The sequence below is a fragment of the Pristiophorus japonicus genome, chromosome 5 (assembly GCF_044704955.1).
Source record: "Pristiophorus japonicus isolate sPriJap1 chromosome 5, sPriJap1.hap1, whole genome shotgun sequence".
Taxonomy (NCBI): domain Eukaryota; kingdom Metazoa; phylum Chordata; class Chondrichthyes; family Pristiophoridae; genus Pristiophorus; species Pristiophorus japonicus.
The window spans coordinates 244,439,391-244,464,667 of record NC_091981.1 but is presented as its reverse complement, the minus strand read 5'-3'; the positions used below and the strand labels follow the sequence as shown (position 1 = coordinate 244,464,667).

Sequence of the window (25,277 nt, the reverse complement as noted above, 5' to 3'; positions counted from 1 at the left end):
TCTACTGTACATGGTCCATGTCTCTGAGCAATACAGGAGGTCGGTATTACTACAGCCCTGTCGACCATGAGCTTGGTGGCAGTTTTGAGGGCCGAGTCTTCAAACATGCTTTTCCTCAGGTGGCCGAAGGCTGCACTGGGGCACTGGAGGTAGTGTTGAATCTCGTTGATGCCTGCTTTTGTTGATAGGAGGCTCCCGAGATATGGGAAGTGTTCTCGGTGTCCAGGGCCACGCGTGGATCTTGGTGATGGGAGCAGTGCTGTGCGGTGGAGGACCTTTGTCTTGCTGACGTTTAGCGTAAGGCCCATGCTTTTGTACGCCTCAGTAAATACGTCGACTATGTCCTGGAGATTGTGAGGAGTATCACAAGTTGTGTAAGTTGTGAGGAGGATGCAAAGAGGCTTCAAGGGGATATAGACAGGGGAAGTGAGTGGGCAAAAACATGGCTAACGAAATATATTGTGGGTATATGCATATTGATACTAAGGGTTGTATTGCTATTCTGCACTACATTAAATGCTAGAATCTATTATTAAGGAAGTGGTAACAGGGCACTTACAAAATAATAATCGGATTGGGCAGAGTCAACACAGATTTATGAAAGGGAAATCGTGTTTGACGAATCTGTTAGTCTTTTGAGGTTGTCATGAGCAGAATAGATGAGGGGGAACCAGTGGATATGGGGTGTTTGGATTTTCAGAAGGCATGCGATAAGGTGCCACACAGGTTATTACACAAAATTAGGGTTCATGGGATTGGGGGAAATATACTAGCATGGATTGAGGACTGATTAATGGACAGAAGACAGAGAGTCGGAATAAACAGGTAATTTTTGGGTTGGCGGGCTGTAACGAATGGGGTACTGTAAGGATCAGTGCTTGGGCCTCCGTTATTAATAATCTATATCAATGATTTGGATGAGGGGACCAAATGTAATGTATCCAAATTTGTTGATACAAAGCTAGGTGGGAATGTAAGTTGTGAGGAGAATGCAAAGACGCTTAAAGGAGATATAGACAGGCTAAGTGAGTGGGCAAGGACATGGCAAATGAAATATAAAGTGGAGAAATGTGAAGTTATCCACTTTGGTCGGAAAAATAGAAAAGCAGAGTATTTTTTTAATGGCGAGAGATTGGGAAATGTGTGGTGTTCAGAGTGACCTCAGTGTCATTGTAGACAAATAACAAAGTAAATATATAGGTACAGCTTGCAATTAAAAAAGCAAATGGTATGTTCGCCTTTATTACAAGAGGATTTGGGTATAACAGTAAAGATGTCTCACTGCAATTATATAGGGCCCTGGTGAGACCACACCTGGTGTATTGTGTACAGTTATAGTCTCCTTAAGGAAGAATATACTTGTCATAGAGGGAGTGCAATGAAGGTTCACCAGACTGATTCCTGGGATGGGGGGAATTATCTTATGAGGAGAGATTAACTAGACTAGGCCTATATTCTCTAGAGTTTAGAAGAATGAGAGGTGATCTCATTGAAGCATACAAAATTCTTACAGGGCTTCACAAAATTCTTAGTGGCCTTGTTTAAGAAGGGAGAAAGGGATCAACCGAGTAATTACAGACCTGTCAGCCTAACCTCAGTGGTGGGAAAATTATTGGGAAAAATCCTGAAAGACAGGATAAATCTACATTTAGAAAGGCAAGGATTAATTAGGGATAGTCAGCACGGTTTGTTAAGGGAAAATCATGTTTGACTAACCTGATGGAACTTTTTGAGGAATTGGCGGGGTAGGGGGGTCTTTACGCAGAGGATTGTGGGGATCTGGAACTCGCTGCCTGGAAGAGTGGTGGATGCAGAAACCCTCACCACTTTGAAGAGATGGTTGGATGGGCACTTGAAGTGCAGTAACCTGCAGGGTTACGGACCTTGAGCTGATAATTGGGATTAGACTGGATAACGTCTTGCTGGCCAGCGCAGATATAATGGCAAGTACTGCAGGGAATAGAATATGGCCAGGGTGATCTCCTGAACTAGTTTTGATCGTCTGCATGGGTCGGAGAGGAATTTTCCCAGATTTTTTTCCCCAATTGGCCTGGGTTTTTTATCAGTTTTTTCTTTTGCCTCTCCCAGGAGATCACATGGCTCCGGTTGGGGTGGAGTGTAGAATGTTTCAGTATAAGGGATGTTGCAGTTGTGTGGGGCGGACTGGTTGGGCCGGATGCCCTTTACCTGTCCGCCATTGTTCATAGGTTTATATGTAACCTTCAGGGCTGCTGACTGAGGGCTATGTGGCTCTTTGTCGGCCGGCGGGACACGATGGGCTGGAATGGCCTCCTGTGCTGTTGTGAGGGGAAAACGGGAAGGCTTTTCCTCCCACGAGCGGGCCCCCTGATATAGGGGGTCGACGCTCACCCCAACCCGCGTAACAGCCCCCGGAGTTAGCAGACAGAGACGAATGGCAGGGTATAATGTACTGTCTGGAAAATGCTGCACTCACCTGACCTTAACCCAGCAGTTTGGACGCCATGTTTTAAAACGGATGAACTTGAAGAAAAGGCTGCATCAAGTTGGTGGGAACATTAAAGTCATTCGTGAGTGGACTTTAAGGGTGTTTGAAATCAATGCTCATAATCTGAGGGTACTGTAGTCTATCTGGATGAAGTTTTTGGCTGTTTAAGGGAAAGTTTAATGGCCCTGAAATTTCAGTCGGAGGCTTCTTTCGGACTAACCCCTCCGACCGAAGAATTTTTACAAAATTATTTTGTGGTCCCGGAGGAGCGTGGGATTCCGTTGGGGAGGCCTTCTCTTCCCATCCTCCAGTTTACAACGTAGAAGGTGCAGTCACATGTGACTGTACAATCAATCACGTACAGTATTCCACAAGCTTTCTCATTAATAGCAGTGAGAACTCCGTATCTGCGAGTTCTCATTGCTATTAATGAGAAGGAAATAAAACACTAAACACTATAATGAAAAAAAAAACACACCTCACATAATTAAAATTAATTGAAATTAAAGTTAATAAATGTCAGGAAAAAAAATTCTGGTTTAAAAAATGTTGTTTTAAAATTATATTATTAAATAAACTTATTGTAGTGGGCAGGGTTTTTAACGATAAAATATGTTTTTTATTTTAATGTTTTTCTGTGTTTTAAAAGTCTTACATCTGTAAAAGTAGGCTATGCGCTTGCTTTTATCAGGCGCAAGAGTTTTCAGGACATTTACTGGGCAAGATATGGGTAAATACTGCAGTTTTGTCCTTGCGAATGTCCTCGCTCCCAAGATGTGGAGGATTGTCAAGCTGGAGTTTAACAGATCAGAAAAGCCGATTTTCGGCACATGCGCATTGTGCGCTGTAAACATGTTTTGCGATACCTTCCTGGGTCTGTACGCACCCGGGGAGGCTGCAATTTCTGGGCTAATAATTTATATAGAAACATAGAAATTTACAGCATAGAAGGCGTCCATTTCGGCCCATTGTGTCCGCGCCGGCCGACAAAGCTGCACGGCCCTCAGTCAGCAGCCCTGAAGGTTACATATAAACCAATGAACAATGGCGGAAAGGTAAAGAGCACCCAGCCCAACCAGTCCACCCCACACAACTGTGACACCCCTTACACTAAATCATTCTACACTCCACCCCAACTGGAGCCATGTGATCTCCTGGGAGAGGCAATAAACATAAAAACCCAGGCCAATTTAAGGGAAAAAAAATCTGGGAAAATTCCTCTCCGACCCATGCAGGCGATCGAAACTAGTCCAGGAGATCACCCTGGCCATATTCTATTCCCTGCAGTACTTGCCATTATATCTGCGCTGGCCAGCAAGAGGTTATCCAGTCTAATCTCAATTACCAGCTCAAGGTCCGTAACCCTGCAGGTTACTGCACTTCAAGTGCCCATCCAACCATCTCTTCAAAGTGGTGAAGGTTTCTGCATCCACCATCTTTCAGCCAGCGAGTTCCAGATCCCTACAATCCTCTGCATAAAGAAGACCCCCCCCCCCACCCCAAATCCCCTCTAAACCTTCCACCACCTTAAAACTATGCCCCCTTGTAATAGACCCCTCCACCAATGGAAATAGGCCCTTGCTATCCACTATGTCCATGCCCCTCAATATTTTGTACACCTCAATGAAGTCTCCTCTCAACCTCCTCTGTTCCAATGAGAACAAACCCAGCCTATCCAATCTGTTCTCATAACTAAGATTCTCCATTTCAGGCAGCATCCTCGTAAATCTCCTCTGCATGCTCTCTAATGCAATCACGTCCTTCCTATAATATGGCGACCAGAACTGCACGCAGTACTCCAGCTGTGGGCTAATCAAAGTATTCTACAATTTAAGCATAACCTCCCTGCTCTTATATTCTATGCCTCGGGCAAAAAAGGCAAGCATTCCGCATGCCGCCTTAACCACCTTATCCACCTGGCACTCCAAGGTCCCTTTGTTCATCTACACTATTAAGTGGTCTACCGCTTAATGTGTGTACCGTTTCCTATATGACAGTTTAGAGGATTTTTAAAGGAATGGGGTCTGCAATTTCTCTGCTTATATTGCTGACTAATTACATGCTGCGGAATAGAGCTGGGAGAAGGTTCATTGAAGAGCATTATGTGCCCAATCAAAGAGGTGGCAGACTGCTGGGGAAGAGAAGACCTTACCCCCAATGCATTTACAGGGATAAGCGGTCATACTTGGACTTGTCTGATATAACGTGCGTTAGAAGGCTACGCTTCCGAAAGGGGGGTCATCAATGAGATATGCCAGCTCATTAAGAGAGACCTGCAGCCGACCAGCACCATCAGGACAGCACTGTCTGTTGAGGTTAAGGTGACTGTGGGACTTTCATTCTATGCATCGGGCTCCTTTCAGGCATCAGCTGGTGACATTTGCTGCATCTCACGTCACACATTGCTGCATTCGGCAAGTGACAGAAGTGCTTTATGGATGAAGGTTTGCCTTTATAAACTTCCCAATGACCAGGGAGGCACAGAGTGAGAGGGCTTTGGGTTTTTCCAGAATAGCAAACTTCCCTCAGGTCCAGGGTGTGATGGACTGTATGCACATTGCCCTTAAAGCACCTTTAGAGGATGCAGAGGTGTTTCGGAACCGAAAGGGATTCCACTCCTTGAACGTGCAGCTCGTTGTCGACCACAAGCAAATAATAATGGCAGTAAATGCCAATTTTCCAGAGAGCATTCATGATGTGCACATCTTGCGTGAGTGCACTGTCTCAGACCTCTAAGAGTCAGCCACAAGGTCAATGCTAGATGACTGGTGACAAAGGATACGGCCTCACCACCTAGCTCTTGACCCCCCCCCCCCCCCTTCCGTAAGCCCCAGACAGGTGCCGAGCATCGATACAATAACAGCCACGTAGTCAAAAAGACAATTGCTGAAGCAGCGCTTCAGATACCTGAACCACTCTGGAGGCAGACTTCAATACCACCCTGAACAGGTCGCGGAGTTCATTGTGGTGTATTGCATGTTGCACAACTTAGCAATCAGAAGGGGACAAGAATTGCCACAGCAGGACTGCAGGACCACCTCAGGATAGAGGGGACGAGGCAGAGGAAGAGGAGTCATCTCCCAATGAACCTATGACACCACCCACCCCTACACAGCAGGAGAAAGCCCGTGGTAGTTACGCAGCTGCAAAACTGTTCGGTCAACAGCTCATAAATGAACGCTTTGCTTGAACGGTGAGAGTTAAGTTTAAACCTTTCCTGGCCATTGTTTGCAATCCTTTTATTGATAACCCCTCATTTTATAAAAGTGAGTGAGACCACACAATAATTAAGTTGAATAAAATATGGTATAAATTTTGAAAAATGATTCTTTTGAAATAAATTAATAAATAATTCTTTTTAAAGTAAATGTGCAGCAAAATGTAAACAAAGCAACAAGATTGAAAACATTAAACACACAACACCCCGCCCATCTCCCCCCCAAACCTGGCAAAAAATCTACCTGCGCCCACCATTCCCACCGCCTTCCCCGTCCCCACCCCCCTCCACCTTACCCCCAATTGTTTTTTTACCATTACCCCTACCCCTGCCAGAGTTGGGATCAGGGCAGCAGGGCATCTCGAGCGCTGCTGCTGTTGTCGATCGGGGGAGGCGGTGGTTGACGGTGGAAGCACCATGTGTGGGGAATCTGGAGACGAGGAAGGGTCTGATGACCCGACTTCGGAGTCAGAAAATTACTATGCTCCTGACTCCCAGGTGCTGTCGGCATTGGTGGTATGACATCTTGTGCTTCAGTGCCATATACCGATTCCAGCATCTGCCGCATGGCATTAACGGAATCGGCGGTTCGCCGCATCACGACAATCAGCGCTGCCATGTCCTCCGATTGATGTGCTGATTGCGTGGCAATGTTTCCGGCTAGGTCACCAATACCCTGGAGGAGCTCTCGACCAATGTCGACGCTCGCCCTCGACACTGCAACCATGTCCAGGTCAACGTCTGCCTGTCTTCGAGCACACCTCCCTGCAGATTCGGCACAGGGGCTATCACACTCGGTGTGCCTTGCTGCACACCGCTTGTTCCCGCTACTTTGGAGCCAAATCCATAAAATATAAAATATGGATTCGGCTGAGGAAGTGGTGGTCGCAGGTATAATGGACCTTCGGAAAGTCAGACGGTGTCATTATCATAGTCATCCTCCCCAGTGTACTCGCCAGTCAAGACCAGTTGAACAATAATTGGTGCAGAGGGCTCTGCATGTTCATGCGCTTGGGCAGCTAGAAAACATAACAGAATCTTAGAAACATAGAAAATAGGTGCAGGAGTCGGCCATTCGGCCCTTCGAGCCTGCACCAACATTCACTAAGATCATGGCTGATCATTCACCTCAGTACCCTTTTCCTGCTTTCTCTCCATACCCCTTGATCCCTTTAGCCCTAAGGGCCATATCCAACTCCCTCTTGAATATATCCAATGAACTTGGCATCAACAACTCTCTGCGGCAGGGAATTCCACAGGTTAACAACTCTGAGTGAAGAGGTTTCTCCTCATCTCCATCCTAAATGGCTTACTCCTTATCCTTAGACTGTGACCCCTGGTGCTGGACTTCCCCAACATCGGGAACATTCTTCCTGCATCTAACCTGTCCAGTCCTGTCAGAATTTTATATGTTTCTATGAGATCCTTTCATTCTTCTAAACTCCAGTGAATACAGGCCCAGTCGCTCCAGTCTCTCCTCATATAATATAATTTTACCTCCACTTTGATGGTCGTGCAAATTTATTTTGATGTTGTAATTTTTATGGTAAGTACTGCAGGGAATAGAATACGGCCAGGGTGATCTCCTGGACTAGTTTCGATCGCCTGGATGGGTTGGAGAAGGATTTTCCCAGATTTTTTCTCCCTTAATTGGCCTGGGTTTTTATCTGGTATTTGCCTCTCCCAGGAGATCACATGGCTCTGTTTGGGGTGGAGTGTAGATGTTTTTTAGTATAAGGGGTGTTGCAGTGGTGTGGGGCGGACTAGTTGGGCTGGGTGCTCTTTGCCTTTCCGTCATTGTTCATGGGTTTGTATGTAACCTTTAGGGCTGCTGACGAAGGACAGTGTGGCTCTTTGTCGGCCGGCGCAGACACGATGGGCTGAAATGGCCTCCTTCTGCGCTGTAAATTTCTATGTTTCTATTTCTATATGTCAGTCCTGCCATCCCGGGAATCAGTATGGTGAACCTTCGCTGCACTCCCTCAATAGCAAGAACATCCTTCCTCAGATTAGGAGACCAAAACTGAACACAATATTCCAGGTGAGGCCTCACCAAGGCCCTGTACAACTGCAGTAAGACCTCCCTGCTCCTATACTCAAATCCCTTAGCAATGAAGGCCAACATGCCATTTGCCGCCTTCACCGCCTGCATGCCAACCTTCCATGACTGATGTATCATGACACCAAGGTCTCGTTGCACCTCCCTTTTTCCTAATCTGACACCATTCAGATAATAATCTGCCTTCATGTTTTTGCCTCCAAAGTGGATAACCTCACATTTATCCACATTATACTGCATCTGCCATGCATTTGCCCACTCACTTAACCTGTCCAAGTCACCCTGCAGCCTCTTAGCATCCTCCTCACAGCTCACACCGCCACTCAGCTTAGTGTCGTCTGCAAACTTGAAGATATTACATTCAATTCCTTCATCTAAATCATTGATGTATATTGTAAATAGCTGGGGTCCCAGCACTGAGCCCTGCGGCACCCCACAAGTCACTGCCTGCCATTCTGAAAAGGACCCGTTTATCCTGACACTCTACTTCCTGTCTGCCAACCAGTTCTCTATCCACGTCAATACATTACCACCAATACCATGTGCTTTAATTTTGCACACCAATCTTTTGTGTGGGACCTTGTCAAAAGCCTTTTGAAAGTCCAAATACACCACATCCACTGGTTCTCCCTTGTCCATTCTACTAGTTACATCCTCAAAAAATTCTAGAAGATTTGTCAAGCATGATTTCCCTTTCATAAATCCATGCCGACTTGGACCGATCCTGTCACTGCTTTTCAAATGCGCTGCTATTGATTCCAACATTTTCCCGGCTACTGATGTCAGGCTAACCGATTTATAATTCCCCATTTTCTCCTTCCTTTTTTAAAAGGTGGTGTTACATTAGCTACCCTCCAGTCCATAGGAACTGATCCAGAGTCGATAGACTGTCGGAAAATGATCACTTCCTTAATTACTCTGTGCCCTGGGGATTTATCGGCCTTCAATCCCATCAGTTTCCCTAACACAAGGGGTAAGCAGAAGGGGAAGGAAGGGAGGGAGGGTCATGGCGACATTTTAACACTTACATTGCGCAGACATATGTAGAGGAGCAACACTACTGCATTATACATCACCAAGAGACGCTACATGCAATGAACATGAACAGGATTTACAGATTCTGCACAGCATTATAATAAGATTTCATGGTTCCAGCAATACATTACATCATAGCATAATTTATACATTATGTTCATATGACTGTCTTACATGAATGTTGCACGGCCCGGGGATTATACGTGACTTGCGTGGCAACAACACCGGATCTGCACCCCCATGGGTGGCCAAGCGATCATGTGTCCCTGTGAGGGATGCGGCCCGCTCATCAAGGTCCGTGAGCTCTTCCAGCTCTGCCGAACCTCCTGCGGTGCGCCGTGCTCACCACGATTGAAAGCTTTTCTGAAAAGTTGACAATAGCTTGTTATAAGATAATTGTCCAGGTACTTGTACGCAGCACCCAGATAGACATCCACAATTAACCACCCCCAATGCCTTTCAACAATGTCCCATTAATGCACTATTAGCATGCAAGTGATGCATGATGAACGCATCTTAGTACAGGAAAACAATATAATAACATCATTGATAATAAATAATGCATCACACCAAGCTTACAAAGATTAACAACATCACAATGTGGCAGATTTACATTTTATGAAATGAGTCAATGCAGGATTAAAGTTATTACTTACTCTCGCGGCTGAAACAAGGTTGTTCCAGCACTTGCGGCACTGGACTGGCCCCTGATGGATCTGGGCAACTGAGGACACTGGCTCGGCAATCTCTGCCCATATTCACTGATACACATGCGGGCTGGGTTTCCCACGACCAACCCGGTCCCACCGTGCCTCCACTTCGTCGACCAAGGCAGCTTGGGCATCCATCGTAAACCGCTTTGTCCTCTTCCTTCCTACTACCTTGGCCTTCACCATCAATTGATCCTCACTATTATCAATTATATATAATCCCTTTGGATGAATCAGAGAAAAAAAAAATCAGAAACCGAGATGAATACAGAACTGGCAAGCAGTCTGTCTTTTTCTCCTTCTATCTCCCCCACCCTCATCTGCGCATGCGTGGGCTGACCCCTGACCCCCGAATCGCGGTAAAAAGAAGGGAAAAAAATGTGCATGCGCGGTAAGGCCGTTGCCAAGGACGCCGGCCTAACATGAGGAAAAAGTACCGCTCCTGCCTGACCACTACCGCTGTCACCGAGGAAAAAAAAATAAAACTAGCGGCTTTGGATGTTAGCGGTATTCCGGCGGTATTGAAAAGTCGAACAGTGTATACCGCCGGAATACCGGCAAGACATGGGCGGTAGCGGTAAAAGTGGAAAGTCTAGCCCTTTTATTCTGTAACTAAACTGCTCATTTATTGCCCTGATCTGAATAGCTTATATATATATTTTTTTTAAGTGACCATGTAGTATAATGCCGTAACATCAAATTTACTTTTGACTAAGTACACATGAGTGAATTTAGTATTTGTGACTTCTGTACAAAAACTCTTTTGCCTGCCAGGCTGTTGTATTGCTGAATCCAATAATGCAGTGAATGGGGCCAATTTAATAGCAATGAAGCCAGGTTGTACAGAATATTGAAACCAGTTTGGTGATATAAATGGGTGAAAGTTACATTGCTTCCTTGTATCTTGCTCACATAAAGTCTCTCTGTCCAGCCTCCAAACATGTAGGAACTTTTGTCTAATATCACAGATACTCAAGTGTTTGTGCTACTCAATAAATGCTTTCATTTCACTGTTGTGTTTGTGGCTAGCAGCCTGTAAAATCAGCCAAGCATATACAGCTTTGGTGATGATCATACGATAGAAATGGCTCTCCTCAAACTCTCAAGTCAATTTAGTGTAACCTTCAATAGCTCAGATGACAGGTTAGATTAATGAAGGAATAAAATAAATGAAGTAACTGTTTCTGACAGTCACTACCTTGTCGATCCACCACAGTTCTGTTTGGGATGGTGGTAAGAATTAAGGAATTGTCAACTGACTTACCTCAAATATTATTTCTTTTGTCAGAAATGCAGAAATTGAATAGAGCTTTACTTTATAATATATCTTTATTAATGTGCATTAAATTCTTAGAACCATGTGTCTCAAGATTATTTTTACAAGGGTGGAGGAATTATGACTGTAAAAAGTTCATGCAGCTGTTTGGTCAATGGATTCAGACTGGCATTTGAATCCTGGTTATAATATGGCACTACTCGACAATTCATTTCTTCCATTTTTTTATAGGAGCTATTGAGATCAGGAAAATGATTAGACAGGGTAACTGCATCTCTGGAGCAACTTGGAATGTTAGTCTTAGTTTGATTAAGGTTCTGGGGAAGTGAGAGAGTGACTGATTATTATTCTCAGCTGGGTTAACCAGAACAGAAATTAGAACTGTCTGGATTCCTTCCGTCATATTTATTCGCACCTGATGGATTAACCAAGCAGAACCATTGGTAAATGTTTGTGATCAACTACATCAAAGATGTAAGTCCTGGAGAACAGGTCAATTACTATTCCAGGCACGAAGTGTTACCAGTTAGCATTCACAGGTCAGGTGTACAGAGCTCTGGCTCTGCCACCGCAGTATGTCTTCACCCCAACCTCAGTAGAGCACTTTTGCAATAACATGATTTTTTTTCCATTTCCCACACTGGCCATCCTTCTTGTTTCTGAGTGAGACTGTCAATTAATGCTCAGTTTTGGTTTATTTTATGCTTTTGACATCTGCTTGTTAGGAATTGTGTTATGGCTTAGACTCTTGCAACCAGTTGTGGCAGGAGAACTTGTCATGTTGGTTTTGGCTGTACCACTCCGTCACTTAGGAGAAGCAACTTTAACAACGTTTACGGAATATTCTTCCGGTTGGGCTGTAATCCTTGTGCTGAATTTTAATTTGGTGGATAGCATAAGGAAATAAGGATCTACAGGATCAAATACACTGGAACACTCCAGAAAGTGAAATAGTTGAGATCGGGACACACCACATGATCCAGTGCTTTTAAAAGCACCAAGTAAAATAATTTGATATAAAATTGATGGGAAATTCTTATTTACCAAGAATGACCATTTTTCTTATAAATAGTTATTTTCTGTACTGTTCGTATAATTTAAAATATATAACCATTTGTTACAAAAGCTTTTTGCGGCAAAAAATTTAGTCTGGTCTTTATGTAGTTGTATTTCAAAAACAAAGCTCAAAGTACAGTTGCATAGCAAGGTCTAGAATTTGTGAACTTGGTGTCTGTTAGGTCTGTTAGCACTTAACAAGTAGCTGGTTTTGATTTGAACAGTATCATTTGATGTTACATCAAGAATAAGGTTGCACAGTGTTGAAAGTTTTGCACCATTGTTGTGTTTGCACCAGAAACAAGGTTTAACCCTGAGGATTCTGTTTTGATACGAGTCCCTGATACCCTGATATCTATGAAATAATTTATGCAGCTGAAAAACATAGTTATTAAACTGTTTTCATAGTGAATCAAACTGTTGCAGCAGCCGATATAGTCTAACTTTATAAAATCTAAATGTGAGCATTCTTTTTGGAACCACAGTGTACTTTTATATTACATTGGCATTAAAAATGGTAACTTGTTGTCCACTGAATATGAAAATGTTATAAATTACCTTCTGTAAATGTAATCATCAGTATCCGAAACCATAATATTTACCTTAATAATGCATACTGTGAGTAGCATTATCTGCAGTATATCATAAAATAAGACTTGGTTTGTGCTTCTCCATTTCTGCACAGCAGGTGAAAAGGTGATTCACTCTCCATCTAAAATGACTGAAAAATTTATGAATTGTGCATTTGTACTATGGAAATGCTTGGAATGCAGTAACATTGACAGTATTGTGTATAGTCTATGAATCTTGCCAGCATTCGCATCAAATTTTGCTCCTAACTTTGTATAAAATTGGCAAAGTTACATTATTTTTTTGTCGAATGCAAGGCAGCTTGGAATCAGTAAACACTTAAAAACCATGTCAGCTTTATTTTGTCTGAGGAAATGCATCTGTAACATTGACTTCTGCTCCAAACAGTGCTGCTGTTTATGGTTAGCTTACCACACATTTATCAGTTGTCACGGTGGTCAAGAAATGTAGAAATGACTGCTACGGTTTATTGTCTCCATACTATTCAATCTACTGTAATGGAATATCGTGATTAGACTTCAGGCCTTATAACAGCCAATTGTAGAGGGGAAATCTCATTTGGATAAGATGGACAAACATCACTGTCATTTTTGGGGGATGCTAAATATGTTTTTTCACTGTCCTACATTGTTCATATTTATTTTGGCACAGTAAAGAATTGCATTAAATAGCTCCTTTCACAACCTCAAGGTATCCCGAAGCACTTCACAGCCATTGAAGTACTTTTAAAATGTTGTATTACAGGCAAACACGAGACCAAATTTGCACACAGTCAAGTCCCACAAACAGTAATGAGATAAATGATCAGATCACCCGTCTAGTGATATTGGGTGACTGGTAAATGTTGGCCAGGACTCTGGGAGAACTTCCCCTGCTCTTCTTTGAGTAGTGGCATGGGATCTTTTATGTTCCTGAGAGAGCAGACATAGCTTCTGTTTAACTCCTCATCCAGAAAACGATGCCTCAAACAGTGCAGCTCTTTTTCAGTACTGCACTGAAGTGTCAGCAAATGTATGGGCATGTTCTGAATTATGTTTGTGAGAATCCTAATTAGTGCAAGGCTCCCAGGCTACTGATGAGACTACTCAGTGCCTGAAAGGATTTTCAAATAAATATTTTAAGCAACGAAATTTGTTGCTCTCCTTTCTGGTTGTTGCATTCAAAGCTGTTTTCTCACTGTTGATTCTTGATAGTTTTTTTGTACCTGATTGTCCATTGGAAGATTTGCTGTGTTCAATTATGATTTCATGCTGTTTTTGAACCAATCACGTGCATGTGTGTTACATTTTGTAGTGGCGACATGAATCAGCCAGGTGTTGATGTAATACTTTTCAGTGCGTCAGGCGTATACTATTCAAACACACACATAGAAAAAGAAACACTTGCAATTATATAGTGCCTTTCACCACCTCCGGACATCCCAAAGTGCTTTACAACCAATGAAGTACTTTGGAAGTGTAGTTGACTGCATCTCTTCATTTCTTCATTTTTAAGTATTTCAAATGTTAACATTTGTAATAAAATATTTGCATTTACATAAGTATCTTAGCATGCTGAAAAGCACTTCTCACAGTAAATTACTTTCTGAAGTAATTGTTACATAGGCAAGATGGAATATTTGGCTTGTAAGAAAATGATTATTTTATTTGTGGATGTGACCAGAAATGACTGTTGGTAATTTGTTACTGGTCAGTTCCAAATATTGTTGAAATGTGGTATCATCTATGCCAAATTGCCAGAAATACCCTTGACAGCTGCACAACTGTCATGTTTATAACCGTGTAAATGAGAATTGACGACAAAATTAGGTTTTTCAAACCATAATGCACTTCCAGGTGTGGTTATTTCATAATAGAACTAAAACTGCAGAAATGACCAGATTGTAAGCAATTTCAAACGTCAATACTAAGTCAATCTGCTCCTCCTCAGCCTTTGATACTCTTGTCCCCAGTAAAACTCTCGGGGACGATTTTCCCCAGATACATTTGGCGCTAAAGATGGGGTCTGAAGCTGAAATTCCATTTTAGCCCAGACTTAACGGGCCCAAGTTTCGGCCTGAGTTGCTCCTGTTCTTTTGGAGCAACTGGTTTAGAATGGAGTATCTTAGAAATTGCAATTCTCGGCATTTAGTTTGCTCCAGTTCTAGTCAGTTAGAACAGTTTCAGTTGGAACAGATTTATTTTTTCAAAAGGGGGCGTGTCCAGCCACTTACGCCCGTTTTGAAAGTTTAGGCAGTGAAAACTTACTCCAAACTAACTTAGAATGGAGCAAGTGTAGATTTTTGTACGCTCAGAAAAACCTTGCCTACACTTAGAAAATCAGGCTTAGGTTACAAATCAGGTGTAGGGATGCGGGGGGTGGGGGTGGGGGTTTAAAGGGAAGTTTACAAACATTAAACACCAGTTTTACAAATAAAGAGCCATCATCAATAATAAATGATAAATACATCAATAAATCAACCAATAAATCAATCCAAAAAAAATTAATAAAAAAATAAACAAAAAAATAAAAAATCAATAAATAAAAACATTTCTACTCACCGACTGCAGCACCGGGAGCCCTCCAACAGCATGCTGGGACGGGGCCCCCCCAGTGTGTGTCTCTGTCTGTCATTGTCTGTGTTTCTGACAGCGAGGAGGAGGAGGGAGGGAAGGATGGAAGGAAGGGGAGAGGAGAGGAGAGGAGAGGGAAGGAGGGGAGAGGGAGGAGGCTGAACGGGCCCGGCTGACGTGAAGAAGCCGGGCCCAAGACTGCGGGCGGGCCCCGCCGAAGGAGTTAAAGGTAGGTGGCCGGGGGCGGCGGGAGCTTGTGGCGTGTGTTGGGGTGGGTTGTCGGAGCGGGAGCTTGGGGGGGTCATCTGAGCAGGAGCTTGGGGGTGGGGGGGTCGTCGGAGCGGGAGCTTGGGAGGGGGGGGTCGTCGGAGCGGGAGCTTTGCGGGGGGCGGGGGGGTCGTTGGAGCGGGAGCTGGGGGGGTAGCGGAGCGGGAGCTGGGGTGGGGGGGTCTGGGGGGGAGCGGAGCGGGAGCCCGGGGTGGGGGGTACCGGATCGGGAGCTGGGGGAGGTGATGGGGGGTTGAGAGAGCCAGCTGGAGCCAAAGCAGAAGCTGGACGAGGGAGGTGCAGCCTGATCCCCGCAGTCCCAGTGAGGCCATTCGGCCAGGGCTAGGGGCTGTTTGCTTCGGGCCCCTCCCACACAGTTTCAGGCGCCTGGAGCTACTGCACATGCGCTACCACTGTAGCGCCTGTGCAGAGGTCCTGGCACGGATTTCAGTGCAGGGTCCTGACTCCACCCCCCACAGCTCGTGCTGCACTGTGCCGAGCTCAAAACGACCTGCAGGGAGCCGAGCCGGAGAATCTGCAGGTATTTTTTGGGTGCGAGAAACAGGCGTCCAGGTCGGGGCTGCGGCCCGAAACTTGGGCCCAACGATTCCAATGCTCTCTTGGCTGGCCCCCCATCTTCCACCCTCCAAAACTATTACGCTAGTCTGCTAACCTGCATCAAATCCCACTCACCATCACCCGTGTTCGCTGACCTACATTGGCTCCTGGTCCAGAAACAGCTTGATATTTAAATTCTTGACTCATGTTCAAGTTCCTCTGTGTCCTTGCCCCTCCCTATGGAACATAGGAACAGGAGCAGGCCATTCAGCCCATCGATCCTGTTCGCCATTCAGTTAGATCATGGCTGATCTGTACCTGAACTCCATTTACCTGCTTTTAGAAACATAGAAAATAGGTGCAGGAGTCGGCCATTCAGCCCTTTGAGCCTGCACCGCCATTCAATAAGATCATGGCTGATCATTCCCTCAGTACCCATTTCGTGCTTTCTCTCCATACCCCTTGATCCCCTTAGCCATATCTAACTCCCTCTTGAATATAACCAATGAACTGGCATCAACAACTCTCTGCGGCAGGGAATTCCATAGGTTAACAACTCTCTGAGTGAAGAAGTTTCTCCTCATCTCAGTTCTACATGGCCCACCCCTTATCCTAAGACTATGTCCCCTGGTTCTGGACTTCCCCAACATCGGGAACATTCTTCCCGCATCTAACCTGTCCAGTCCCGTCAGAATCTTATACGTTTTTATGAGATCCCCTCTCATTCTTCTAAACTCCAGTGAATAAAGGCCCAGTTGATCCAGTCATATGACAGTCCAGCCATCCCTGGAATCAGTCTGGTGAACCTTCACTGCACTCCCTCAATGGCAAGAACGTCCTTCCTCAGATTAGGAGACCAAAACTGAACATACTATTCCAGGTGAGTCCTCACTTGGGCCCTGTACAACTGCAGTAAGCCCTCCCTGCTCCTATATTCAAATCCTCTTGTCCATGTTCCTCAGTCCCCTTGGATAACAAAAATCTATCTCTGCTTTGAATATTTAAATTGACGTAGCCACAACAGCTTTTTGGGATGAGAGAGTTGCAGATGTCCATTACCCTTTGTGAAAATGTGCTGAATGATATCACCCAGAAAGGCTTAGTTCTAATAGTAATGTTCTGCCCCCTTGTTCTGGAACACTCACCTGCCCCTGAGGAAATACTCTCTACTCTATCAAATCCTTTCATCATCTTAAACACCTCAGTTAGATCATCATCATAGGCAGTCCGTTGGAATCGAGGAGGACTTGCTTCCACTCTTAACATGAGTTCTTAGGTGGCTGTACAGTCCAATGCGAGAACCACAGTCTCTGTCACAGGTGGGACAGATAGTCGTTGAGGGAAGGGGTGGGTGGGACAGGTTTGCCGCACACGCTTTCCGCTGCCTGCGCTTGCTTTCTGCATGCTCTCGGCGATGTGACTCGAGGTGCTCAACGTCCTCCACTTAGGGCGGTCTCTGGCCAGGGACTCTCGGGTGTCAGTGGGGATGTTGCATTTTATCAAGGAAGCTTTGAGGGTGTCCTTGAAACGTTTCCTCTGCCCACCTGGGGCTCGCTTGCTGTGTAGGAGTTCCGAGGTAGAGCGCTTGCTTTGGGAGTCTTGTGTTGGGCATGCGGACAATGTGGCCTGCCCAAAGGAGCTGGTCGAGTGTGGTCAGTGCTTCGATGCTAGCGATGTTGGCCTGTTCGAGGACGCTAATGTTGGTGCGTCTCTCTTCCCAGGGGATTTGCAGAATCTTGTGGAGACATCGTTGGTGGTATTTCTCCAGCGATTTGAGGTGTCTTACTGTACATGGTCCATGTCTCTGAGCCATGCAGGAGGGCGGGTATAACTGCAGCCCTGTAGACCATGAGCTTGGTGGCAGATTTGAGGGCCTGATCTTCGAACACTCTCTCCTCAGGCAGCCGAAGGCTGCGCTGGTGCACTGGAGGTGGCATTGAAACTCGGCGTCGATGTCTGCCCTTGCTGGTAATAGGCTCCTGAGGTATGGAAAGTGGTCCACATTGTCCAGCGCCGCGCCATGGATCTTGACTGGGGAGCACTGCTGTGTGGCGGGGTCAAGTTGGTGGAGTACCTTTGTCTTACGGATGTTTAGTGTAAGGCCCATGCTTTCATACGCCTCAGTGAAGATGTTGATGATGAGTTCAGTCTCTGAATGTGCGCTGACGCAAGCATCGTCCGCATACTGTAGTTCGCCGACAGAGGATGGGACAGTCTTGGATCTAGCCTGGAGGCAATGAAGTTGAACAGGTTCCCACTGGTTCTGTCATTTAGTTCCACTCCAGCGAGGAGCTTGTTGAGTGTGAGGTGGAGCATTGCAGCGAGGAAGATCGAGAAGAGGTTTGGCGCGATGACGCAGCCCTGCTTGACCCCAGTCCAGACGTGCATTGGGTCTGTGATGGATCCATTGGTGAGGATCACAGCTTGCATGTCGTCGTGGAGCAGGCAGAGGATGGTGACAAACATTTAGGGGCAGTCAAAACGGAGGAGGATGCTCCATAGTCGTTGACAGTGTCAAAGGAATTTGAAAGGTCAAAGAAGGCCATGTACAAGGGGTTGGTACTATTCCCTGCATTTTTCTTGCAGCTGTCGCGCCGTAAAGATCATGTCTATTGTACCATGTAGTGGACGAAATCCGCACTATGACTCCAGGAGGAGCTCCTCAGCCACAGGGAGAAGACGATTTAGGAGGATTCTAGCGACAACTTTCCCAGTGGCTTATAACGGAGATTCCTCTGGTAGTTGTCGCAGTCGGACTTGTCCCCTTTTTTTCAAGATGCTCACTATCTGAGATCTCCTGGCATGCTCTCCTCCTTCCAGATGAGATGAGGCCATGCATTCGTGCCAACAGTGCCTCTCCACTTTAGTGCTTCAGTGGGGATTCCATCTGCTCCCATTGCCTTGTTGTTCGTGAGCTAGCGGATGGCCTTTTCTACCTCGTGCAGGGCTGGGGTCTCACTGAGGTGGTGGCGGGTAGTATGCTGCGGGATGGAGTTGAGGACACTTGAGTCAAATGCAGAGTCTCGGTTAAGTAAATCTTCGTAGTGCTCCTTCCAGTGGATCCTTACTGCCTCGGTGTCCTCGATGAGTGTCTCCCTATTCTTGGCCAGCAGTGGGGTGGGGCCTTGGGTACTTGGGCCATAGGTGGCCTTGACTGCGGTGAAGAATCCTCGCACATCATGGCTGTCAACCAGCTGCTGAATCTCCTGTGCTTTCTCCACCCACCATCTATTCTTTCGGTCCCAGGTTTTTGTTGAATCTTGGCCTTAAGCCGTCTGTAATGCTGTCTTGCTGCTCCTGAGTTGGGTTGTTGTTTTAGGTTCAGCAATGCCCTGCGCTTACGATTTATTAGCTCTTGGATTTCCTGGTCATTCTCATAAAACCAGTTCTGGTGTTTCCTGGTTGAGTCACCGAGCGTCTCTTCGCAGGCACTGGTTATGGTGTCCTGGAGGGCAGACTAAGCACTGTGGGCATTCTGCGTCTGGGGGTCATCAAGGGTCATCAGGTTAGCTGTGAGGTGCTGACTGTATAGGGCTCTCTTACCTGGGTCTTTGAGTGACCCGGCATTGATATTTTAGCGGCACTGCTTCTGCTGCCTTCACCGCTTTGGGACTATATTGATGTTGATGAAACACATTAGGCGGTGGTCCGTCCAGCAGTTGTCAGCTCCTGTCATGGTGCGGATGATGCGCACATCCTTGCGATACCTGGCTCGAACGATGACATAGTGGAGCAGGTGCCAGTGTTTGGAGCGAGGGTGTTGCCACGATGCCTTGTACTTGTCCCTCTGGCGGAACAAGGTGTTAGTGATGACAAGGTCGTGTTCTAGGCATTTTGTCAGGAGCAGGATATCGCTGGAGTTGGTTTTCCCTACCCCCTCTCTGCCGATGACGCCTCCCCAGAGGTAGAGGTCTGTATCCTTGCCGACCCTGACTTTGAAGTCGCCGAGGAGGATCAGTTTGTCGTCCGTAGGGACGCGGGACAGGGATTTTAAGAGGCTGGAGTAAAACCCCTCTTTGATCTCATCTGTTGCATCGAGTGTTGGGGCGTATGCACTGGGGAGTTGGGGCGAGTCGGAGAGTGAGGAGACGTTCGCTAATCCCGCAGGGAGAGTCGCTGAGGCGATCGATCAGCTCGTTCTTGATAGCGAAACTGACTCTGTGAATGCGACGTTCTTCCTCTCGTTTGCTATTCCAGAAGAAGGTGTAACTTACACCTTGTTCCTTGAGCTGGCCTTCCCCTGCCCGCCAGGTCTCGCTTAGGGCGGCGATGTTGACATCGAAGCGTCTAAGTTCCTGGACAACTATGGCGGTGCGGCGTTCCGGCCTGTCGCTGTTAGCATAGTTCGTGAGGGTCTTGACAGTCCATGTCCCGAACTTCATATTGAAGGGTGGAAGATGCCTGTGCGTAAGTTCTTTTAACGTGGGGTGGCCGTTGCACACCGGCTACCACACGGGCTTAGCAGAGTCTTGGTCCAAGATGACTGGAGACCAGGCACTGCTGTATGAGCCTAATTGCCTACGGCGAGATGTGGGCCATAAGCTTGGCGCTGAGCAGTGTCCTTCGGTGAGATGGTAAGAGATCAGAGGCATGTCTGGGGGAAGGCATTGGGAAGATCAGCGGTCCATTTTGTGGAAGGAGGAGAGGTCAGAGTGACCACAGCCATTGCTGGAGAAAGGGAGGCCTGGACGTCGCTGATGGGTGAAGGGAGGCCCCGGACATCGCCGATGGGTGAAGGGAGGCCCGGACATCGCCGATGGGTGAAGGGAGGCCTGGACATCGCTGGGTGAAGGGAGGCCCGGACATCGCTGATGGGTGAAGGGAGGCCAGGACGTCACTGGGTGAAGGGAGGCCCGGACATCGCTGATGGGTGAAGGGAGGCCCGGACATCGCCGATGGGTGAAGGGAGGCCTGGACATCGCTGATGGGTGAAGGGAGGCCAGGACGTCACTGGGTGAAGGGAGGCCCGGACATCGCTGATGGGTGAAGGGAGGCCAGGACGTCACTGGGTGAAGGGAGGGCCGGACATCGCTGATGGGTGAAGGGAGGCCAGGACGTCACTGGGTGAAGGGAGGCCTGGACATCGCTGATGGGTGAAGGGAGGCCAGGACGTCACTGGGTGAAGGGAGGCCCGGACATCGCTGATGGGTGAAGGGAGGCCAGGACGTCACTGGGTGAAGGGAGGCCCGGACATCGCTGATGGGTGAAGGGAGGCCAGGACGTCACTGGGTGAAGGGAGGGCCGGACGTTGCCGATGGGTGAAGGGAGGCCAGGACGTCACTGGGTGAAGGGAGGCCAGGACGTCACTGGGTGAAGGGAGGGCCGGACGTTGCCGATGGGTGAAGGGAGGCCAGGACGTCGCCAGAGGAAGGGAGGCCCGGACAATGGTTGTCGGGAGGCCCGGATGTCGCCAATGGGTGAAGGGAGGCCCGGACATCGCCGATGGATGGAGGCCTGGAGGGAAGGCTCGCGCGTGTGGTAGGCCCAAACTGTTTTTGAAGCTGGTTGAAGGCTCACAACCGCTGAGATTGCTGGGGGTCGCTTGGATCAATTAGATCACCCCTTAATCTTCTATACTCAAGGGAATGCAAGCTTCATCTTTGCAACTGATCTTCATAACTTAACCCTTCTATTCCTGATATAATTCTGGTGAATCTGTGTTGCACGCCCTCCAAGGCCAATATACCCTCCCTGAGGTGCGCTGCCCAGAACTGAATGTAGTACTCCTGATGCAGTCTAACCAGAGTTTTATATAACTAGCATAACTTCAACCCCTTTGTATTCCAGCCCCCTTGAAATAAAGGCTAACATACCATTTACCTTTTTAATCATTTTTTTCTATTTGTCCACTAACTTTTAGTGATTTCTGTACATGGACTCCTAAATCTCTTTGCTCCTCCACAGTTGTTAGCTTCTTGACGTTTAGAATCTCATCCATCCCGACAACCTTCCAAGAAGTTTGCGTTCATCCAATTCTAGCCTTTTGTGCACCCCGATTTCCTTCACCCCACTATTGGCAGTCATGCCTTCAGCCATCGAGACCCTGAGGTCTGGAATTCCCTTAATAAGCCTATTTGCCTCTTCACCTCTCCTTCCTCCTTTAAGTCTGTCCTTAAAACATATCTCGAGGACCAAGCTTTTAGTCACCCCCCCCCCTACTATCTCCTTGTTTGGCTCGGTGTCCATTTTTGTCTTAGGCTGCTGTGAAGTTCTTTGCGATGTTTTACTATGTTTAAGGTGCTATATAAATGCAAGTTTTAATTACAAATCTATCATGAGACCTTCAATTATCAGGCTTCATTAAGCCTTACAATGATGAATACGTGATGCATTTTATTTGACACAATTTAAAAGGGCAATTGCAATATATTTTCTTATTCATTCTCGGGATATGGGTGTTGCTGGCCAGGCTGGCTGAAACGAAGTGGCTAACCGAGAGCAGTTAAAAGTCAACCACATTGGTGTGGGACTAGAGTCACATATCGCCAGACCAGGTAAGGACGGCGGGTTTCTTTCCATGAAGGACATTGGATTTTTATGACAATCCTATCGCTGCTGGTCACTTTTTCAACGGATACAATCTTTTTATTTCTAGATTTAAAAAAAAACTGAATTCAATATCTTAAATGGCTGTGCTAAGATTTGAACTTGCCTTCTCTGGATTATTAGCCCAGGCTGCTAGATTATTTAGTCTAGCAACATATCCATTCCACTACCATAACCTGTATAATTTAACACTTTATCATGTAATTTTGTTTTAAATTTGCATAAGTAAAATCCTCTCATTATGTTATGAAAATAAGTACTCAAAAGATAAAGTTGATCACATATGCCAAACTATTTCAAAAAGTAGAAAATATTAGACTCGGTCGGGTCGGGAGTGTCGGTCGGACCGCGGCCGGGTGAGGTCAGTCGGGCAGCCGAAGGTCGGGGAGGTCAGTTGGGCCGTCGGGGGTGTTGGTCAGGCCACCGGAGGTTGGGGGTGTCTGTCGGGTCGAAGCTGGGGAAGGTCAGGCAGCCCGAGGTTGGGCAGCCGGAGATCGGATTGAGGCGGAGAGAGGTCGCGCCAATACAGGGGGAGGTCGGGTGGCCGGAGGTCGAGGCGAGGCAGGGAGTCCGGATTTCAGAACATTCTGGATTCTGGAACGCTGGATTTTGGACGTCGTACCTGTATAATGGAGCAAGATTATGATAATCGTCCCAGGATGATGCAATATTAGCCATGGTAGCACAATGAATATGAATGAATTTATATGTTAAGTAATGTCCTTGTGTGACGTGACATGCACATCAGTTTTGTCCACGTTTATATTGGCCGGATTTTGCGATAATAGAAGTGAGGCTGTCGGCGCTCGCTGTTATTATGGGATAAATCAGATAGCAATTCCGAGTGTCACACGTGAGCAGATAAACGCAAAAATCCAGAAGTTGCTGTCAGATACTCGACACCTCCACAGGGTGCGCTGTTGCAGTCCTTGTTGATGACTCGGCAATGAAATGACTGCAACGGCGTGAACTTGCTGTACTTGCCCACTAGTTCTGCACGACAAACAGCTGAAAAAGTTGGGGCTAGTGCATTCAGGAGTAAGTGAGTTTTTAAACAGTGTGATGATAATTACTTATGAAAAACCTCTCTGGCGCTGAAAAAGTAATTTTAGAGGTGTGGAATCTCGTTCCTTCAGAAGACAATTGGTGTTGGGAGATTTTTTTTTTATGTTTTAAACTTTTTCTATCTGTCTCTCTTATCTCTGCTTTAATCTCATCTGTATTTCCCCATCTTTATTTTTCTTTCTGTACATTTAAATGTAATATATCCTACTTTATATTTCCTGGCTTTGACTGAGTGTCTCGGTGAGGATTCTTTAATCTGACTAGTTGACGAGCTTTGCTGTTGCTCACAGGCGCCAGAGAATCCCTGTGGAGAGTGCCGTGCTGGACAAGACGCCAGATTAGAGGAAATCTATGCTGAGAAGCCCACGGAAACTCTGTGGGCAGCTGCCAGCGAGCTGAACGGCGAGCGCTGTTCCTTTGCCGCTAACCGCAAAATCCAGGCCATTATTTATTTATATGTGACGTAATGACGCATTGAAGCACTGTGACCACACTCGATCAGCTCCGCTGGGCAGGCCACATTGTTCGCATGCCTGACATAAGACTCCCAAAGCAAGCGCTCTACTCTGAACTCCTTCACGGCAAACAAGCCAACGGTGGGCAGAGGAAACGTTTCAAGTGCACCCTCAAAGCCTCCCTGATAAAGTGCAACATCCCCACTGACACCTGGGAGTCCCTAGCCAAAGACCGTCCTAAGTGGAGGAAGTGCATCCAGGAGGACGCTGAGCACGTTGAGTCTCATCGCCGCGAGCATGCAGAAATCAAGTGTAGGCAGCGGAACGAGCATGCGGCAAACCTATCCCACCCACCCTTTCCTCCAATGACCATCTGTCCCACCTGTGACAGGGACTGTGGTTCTCTTATTGGACTGTTCAGCCACCAAAAAACTAATTTTTAGGAGTGGACGCAAGTCTTCCTCGATTCCTATAGGACTGCCTATGATGATGATGATAGGCAAAGAAAGAAAGAACTTATTTTATATAATCTCTTTCACATCCCCGGAGCGTCCCAAAGCATTTCACAGCAAATTATTTACTTTTGAAGTTTAGTGGTTGTTAAATTAACAAACACGGCAGCCAATTTGCGCTCAGCAATGCCCCACAAATGGTCGTGAGATAAATGACCAGATAATCTGTTTTTGTCTGTTTTGGTTGAGGAATAAATGTTGTCCAGGTCACACCAGGCTGTGTTGAGTAGTTCTTTTAGGTTGAAATCTACATTGACCATTCTTGTAGACTTCTATTATAATCCTTTCTGTATCTGTGCTGAATCTAAGGTTGTGGTGGGGGCAGGATTCTTGACATTGTTTTCTCTGCTCTTCTCCTCCTTTGCTGAAGGAGTTAGCAGCTTGCTGGAGTTCAATGTTAGACATTAGTTACCCCAGCGAGGGTGAGCAGGCTATTTGATTGCAAGGACATCACAATGGAGCCCATTCCTTTCCTTGCTTGACTTCCACACACGTGCACTTCCAGCAGGGGTTGATAGAAAGTGGTAGGAGAGGGAGCCGTGTCTGATTCTCTTGACCTTAATGCATGAGTGCTGATACAATTGTTGTGGGCCTGTTGGAGCATCCCAGCTGAGATCAGCTGACTCAGCACAGACCGGGGATTGAACCTGGGTTTGTCACCTGCCTGTCTCAGGTATTCGGTGAATAAGCTATTGTACAATGATGGGAGCTAATTCAAGGACACTTAAGTAACTGTTATTCTCAAGTTTAATAAAATATATCCGAAGTCGGTGAGAAGAAACAAACTGAGGGCAGAAAGTTGCTTTTGATTCCAATGATCTCCAGTGAGCATGTGCTGGAAACAGCCTATTTACTGCATCGGTCCTATGCTTGAATGCCAATATGATTTGATTGTTGGTCCCTGTTTATAA

At 46.4% G+C, this 25,277-nt stretch overlaps 1 protein-coding gene across 9 annotated transcripts in view; it reads left to right on the top strand.

Moving 5' to 3' along the window:
• Nucleotides 1-25,277, top strand: part of mpp7a (MAGUK p55 scaffold protein 7a) — a 544,364-nt gene that overhangs the window by 421,665 nt on the left and 97,422 nt on the right. The window lies entirely within an intron of this gene.